Here is a 6,384-nt window from a genome sequence, read left to right on the forward strand (position 1 = left end):
AATGATTCAGCCTTAGGGCGCCTGGGTGGCTCAGCAATTGAGTGCTGCTTTTGGCCAAGGGTCTGATCCCGGGGCCCAGGGATCTTCCCACATTGGGCTCCCTGCAGGGAGCCTGTTTTTCCCTCTGCCTTTGTCTCTGCTTCTGTGTGTGTGTGTGTGTGTGTGTGTGTGTCTTTCATGATAAATAAATTTTTAAAAATAAAATAAATTTTAAAAATACAATCATTCAGCCTCACTCTTACAGCATGATTGCAAATAGGTTAAACCTATTAGGTAAAAAGTCGTTGGAGACTTTCTAATGGGTAGAACATAGAAATTAACACCAGGATCTACTTAACATCATAAAAAGAGAGACAACCAGACATATGGCCTTCACAATGAACTACAGAAGCACTACTTAGAGAACACTCTTGCTAGAAATCTTTTTTTTAATAATAAATTTATTTTTTATTGGTGTTCAATTTGACAACATAACAGAATAACACCTAGTGCTCATCCCGTCAAGTGCCCCCCTCAGTGCCCGCCACCCATTCACCCCCACCCCCCGCCCTCCTCCCCTTCCGCCACCCCTAGTTCATTTTCCAGAGTTAGGAGTCTTCATGTTCTGTCTCCCTTTCTGATATTTCCCACACATTTCTTCTCCCTTCCCCTCTATTCCCTTCACTATTATTTATATTCCCCAAATGAATGAGACCATACACTGTTTGTCCTTCTCTGATTGACTTATTTCACTCAGCATAATACCCCCCAGTTCCATCCACGTCGAAGCAAATGGTGGGTATTTGTCATTTCTAATGGCTGAGTAATATTCCATTGTATACATAGACCACATCTCCTTTATCCATTCATCTTTCAATGGACACCGAGGCTCCTTCCACAGTTTGGCTATTGTGGACATTGCTGCTAGAAACATCGGGGTGCAGGTGTCCCAGCGTTTCCTTGCATCTGAATCTTTGGGGTAAATCCCCAGCAGTGCAATTGCTGGGTCGTAGGGCAGGTCTATTTTTAACTCTTTGAGGAACCTCCACACAGTTTTCCAGAGTGGCTGCATCAGTTCACATTCCCACAAACAGTGTAAGAGGCTTCCCTTTTCTCCGCATCCTCTCCAACATTTGTGGTATCCTGCCTTGTTAATTTTCCCCATTCTCACTTGCGTGAGGTGGTATCTCATTGTGGTTTTGATTTGTATTTCCCTGATGGCAAGTGATGCAGAGCATTTTCTCATGTGCTTGTTGGCCATGTCTTGCTAGAAATCTAACCTGAAGTCCATCAAGCCTCCATAGTTCACTCCCAGTTTACAGGAGATAAAAGTGAGGATGGGGGTGGGGGTATGTATTAAATGGCATCACAGAATTAACTCAGCAAAATTCAGAATGTGGCAAATTGCACAAGAGAAATGACTTGGATTTTTCAAACAAATCATGCAGTGGCAAACAAAAAAACCAAACGAAACCAAAACAGGAAGAGGAAACCCAGAGACTCCAGCAAGGTTTGGTCCAATACACTGTGGGACACCTGTCTGAATCCCAATGCAAAGACAAGGACTGAAAAAAAAATTAAAAATAAATAAATAAAAAACAAAGACAAGGACTGTAAAAACAGGCAGGAGGAAGGGACAGAAGGGGGTGGGGGAGAGCTGGGTTCAAAGGGTCAGAGCACAGACTGGGTATTTGATAGTATTCGGAAAATGTTCATTATTATAGGTGTGATACTGACATTGTGATTATATTTTTAAAAGAGCCTTTATCTTGCAGAAGTATAGACTGAACTCTTCACAGATCGCATAATGTCTGGGATTTGCTTTGGAGCAATCCAGAACTGGGGTGTAAGAGGTGTGGGGTGATTGAGGGAACAGGTGGATGGAGACTGTCTGCAGGATAGTCCAGAATGCAGCTGGCGAGATCCATTACACCAGTGTTTCCATTTTTTTTCCACTTTTATATACAGTAGATATTTTACAAAATGAAATCCTTAAATAGTGGCTCAGCAAGTAAAAAAAAAAAAAAAAAAGCCCCCAAAAAGCCAAATATAAAAAAAAACTGTGAAATCCAGTTGTAGACGTACCGTATTCAATTATATTTATTTTATTTTATTTTTAATTTTTTATTTATTTATGATAGTCACACACAGAGAGAGAGAGAGGCAGAGACATAGGCAGAGGGAGAAGCAGGCTCCATGCACCGGGAGCCTGATGTGGGATTCGATCCCGGGTCTCCAGGATCACGCCCTGGGCCAAAGGCAGGCGCCAAACCGCTGCACCACCCAGGGATCCCTCGTATTCAATTATAAAATGTAGTAAGCCTTCTAATTTTCTGCATATTTGATCATTTTTATAATAAAAATTAAAAATGAATGACTTAAAAGAATAATAACACAAAAGCCAGGGAAGCAGCCACCTTGCAGGGAGAAGGGGAGATGGAATCAGATGAGCACCTAGAGCTGCTAAGGTAAGAAAGAATTTCCATTTCTTAAAAAGGTAGTGCACAGACACATGTTTATTTCATTAATGTCTCATAAACTGTGAATGTGTCCTTGATTCACTATTCGCTTTTATGCATGACACAAAAAATTACAAAAATAAGACTTCTTTCTTTTTTTTTTCTTTCTTTTTTAGAAAGAGAGAGAGAAATAGAGCACATGCATATGTGTGCTAGTGGGAGGAGGGGCAAAGGGAGAGAGAGAATCCTAAGCCATACTATGTGTGGAGCCCAAGGTGGGGCTTGATCCCCCGACCCTGAGATCATGACCCTAGCCAAAATCAAGAGTGTGGAGGCTGAGAAAATTAAGGCCATTCCACTTCAAGTTCAGCGTTAGCACAAGTACAGCCATCCCAGGCCCCCGTGAATAAGAGCTGAAATTTACATTACTTCTGTTACAGGAAAAAAAAAACAGCTTACATCTTAATGTCCTAGAAAGTCCCATATTAGAATGAGAACAGCACCCAAGCCAGTGGCAGAAAGTCCCATATCAGAATGAGAACAGAGCTCAATGCCCTTGAAAGCCCCATATCAGAATGTAAACAGAACTTGAGAAATTCCTTCACCCCTTCTGGAGGTCTCCTAGACCAGCCCTTAAAACTAAGCTGAAAAGTCCCTGCTCCACTGTGTCAGGTATGCTTGGACCCAAGCTCGAGCTTGTAAATAAACCCTCGTGTGTTTGCATCGGTGTCAGCTCCTCGGTGGTTTCTCGGATACATAATTTTGGGCACAACAAAGAGTTCGATGCCCAACTGACTGAGCCACCCAGATGGTGCTTCTTCTTTTTCTTCTTTTTTTCTTCTTCTTCTCCTTCTCCTTCTCTTTCTTCTTCTCCTTCTTCTTCTTCCTTTTTTTTTTTTTTTTTTTTTTTTTTTTAAGATTAGAGAGCATTAGAGAGGGTTTGAGATGCCCCTGCAGGACTTTACCTTAGCACTGGGCTCCCAGGGAGTATCCTTGTATGTGTCCTGTCTTAAATCAGGGCTGGTTTAGGCTGGATGGGATAGATAACTTCACACCTCTGCTTCCTTTTCTGGGAGATGAAGGAGCATTGTTGGTGATGGCTTTTTAATCAGAATTAATCAAGAAAAGGAATAAACATCATGGACCTCACACTCTCAGATTTGTACCCACTCTTCCTTCCATCCTTCCGCCCTCTCTCCCTTCCTCCCTTTCTTTTCTCCTTCCTTCCCTCCCTCCCTTCCTCCAATTTCTTCTTTCCTTCCCTCCTTTATTCCTTCCTTCTGCTCTTTCTCACCCTTTCCCTCCCTCTCTCTTTCTTTTTAAATGAACTTAAATTTCAAAGAACCCCAACTGGCTTTCTGTCTTCCTGAAAGGTTTAACCCTTATTAATTTTGAGAGAATAAGAACAAGGCTTTTTTATGAATTGTGAAAATGCTATGAGGGTAGGCAGCCTCCCTTGGTGTAACTAAGTGGGGAAGACATGACCCAGAGGATGTGGCTGAAACAGGTCAGTCACAGAGGAGACAGAGAGCCAAGGGGCCGACAGCGAGGACCTGGGATGGTCCCCTGACTCCAACATGAAGGAAGGCTTACCAGAATGCTCATTTATTCTTGCTGTGTGACTCCTGACCCTGCTCTGAATGGCAATTTTCTCCCCTGTAGATTGGAGTAAATCAGGTATTGCCAACTACAGGGGACAGACCAAGAGAGCAAACATGTGAAGTGGGTGGGGGTGGGGAGCCCTGGTTAACTGGAGAGCACACACCTAATTTAACTGGGCAGTCAGGACTCAAGTGGAGCAGCAGTAAAGGCCCAATGTGACATTTTTTGTCTCAGGATAATGTAAGTTTGGCATTTGAAAGTGAAATCTCCCTATTTTCAAATGTTTGCACATCATTCAATTTAAAAATAAAACAACAACAACCCCCCCTAAAAAGCCCCAACAAGCAAAAAGCAAAGACAAAAAAATAACCACTGTGTGGCGCCAAACTTAAATCATCTGTGATTATAGATAGATTTCTGTGTGTAAGCCACCATTTTCTGATCTCTGTATTCGATACTAGATAATACCTAAGGAACCTTCCCAATTTAAACAAATTTATGTTAACGCAATTTGATTTAGAGGTTAAGAAGACATGCTTTGGAGCCAGAAGGACCTTGGTTCAGAGGGTAGTTCTTCCTCTTCCTGGCTGTGTGACATTGGACAAGTCCCTCAACCTCTCTGATCTTCTGTATCCTCCCCTGATATCATGTATTTGCCAGAATGAAAGGAGGAAATGTGCAATCAATGTCCTACATGGTGCCTAGCACAGTGGATGCGCTCAATAAACAACACTGATGATAACTCTTGGCCTTCATCAAGGTATGTTAGCTGCATACTTTTAAATCTGGATGACTCTAAGCACATAGATAATGGAAGGAACTTCTGGTTTCCAAGGGTGCATAGCAGAAAATTCCATTGGGGGAGCATCAACTATTGTACAGATGGTGCAGAAAAGTGTCATGACAGCTGCTGAAGCCTATGTTCTGCACTTGAGTTTATCTCTTGATCACAAAATCTGAGGATCTAGTGGATTTGAGGTCTTATGGATAAAAAAAATGGAGCTGATGCCTACAACACAGCTAAGATCAATTCGATCTTTCATTTAAAAATATATTATTAAATATTTTCTTTTTTGTTGTAATTTTAGATTTACAGAATAGTCTTAAAGAAAGTAGAGGAGGTTCCTGTATACACTCATCCAGTTTCCTCTATTGTTAACATATTACATAACCGTGGTACACTTGTCACAATAAAAGCCAACTTTAGTACATTATTATTAACTAAATTCTAGATTCCATTTCAATGTCAACCTGTTTTTTTCCCCACTGATTTCCTCTTTCTGTTCCAGGATGCAGTCAAGGTATTACCTTGATTTTAAGTCATCCCATTTCTTCAATCTTCTCTGATCTGTCTCAGTTTCTCAGTCTTTTCTTGCTTTCCATGACCTCACAGCCTCGAGGATACTGGCCAGGTATCTTGTAGAATGTCCTCCATTCTGGGCTTTTTTGATGAGTTTCCCATGATCAGATTGGAGTCTGGAGTGTGGAGAAGAAGTCCATGGAGGTGAGGTGCCTCTGCTTCACATCATATCTGGGGAGGAGGGGGTTTTTGGGAGCCACATGACATACTACTGATGTTAGCCTTTATCACTTGGTTAAAGTGGTGTTTCCCAGACCTCTCCCCTGCCAGGTTACCATATTTCCTCTTTCCCTACTTTGTTCTTTGGGAGCAAGCCACTAAGTCACCCACCCTCTGTGGGGGACCCCAGGAAAGGAGGAAGATTAAGACCCAGTTCCTGAAGCGGGGAGTATCTACATATAGTTCTGTGAGCAACTAAATTTCATCTTCTGTCGCACCACACCCCCTTTTTACAGAAGTGAAAGTGGAAGGCCAAGAAGGTTGAGCAACTTGCACAAAGTAGCTAAATTTATATGTAACAGAGCCTGGGTTCAAACTGCTGTGTCTTTGACCCCCAATGCCCCTCTTCTTTCCATTGCTCAGATACTAGACTCTACCAGCGCTGACTTGACCCTTTTTTCTGTTTTGGGTTCCTCTGTAGTATGCCATGAGTCCTTGACAAAATCATCTTTGCCATCTCCTTCAGATGGAAAATGATTTGCTTCTTTCATCCACAAAGTAAGCTAAATCACTGACACATAGAGCAGCCTGGTAAACTGCTGTGGTCCTTGTGGTCACTGAACCCGGGTAAAGCCTGAGTCATATTGTTTCCAGGTACTGGTGAAATTCTGCGGGGACAGTAATCCTCACTGCCTCTGCAACCCAGGGAGGTACAAACTGTACTTACCAAGTCCCTGACACCCTAGAAAGTAAAATGTGCAAAGAAGGTTAGAAAATATTGCTTCTATTACTACTAGGAATCTCACGGAAACAGCAGTGTTTCCT

Source organism: Nyctereutes procyonoides, unplaced genomic scaffold (genome assembly GCF_905146905.1).
Source record: "Nyctereutes procyonoides isolate TBG_1078 unplaced genomic scaffold, NYPRO_anot_genome, whole genome shotgun sequence".
Lineage (NCBI taxonomy): Eukaryota > Metazoa > Chordata > Mammalia > Carnivora > Canidae > Nyctereutes > Nyctereutes procyonoides.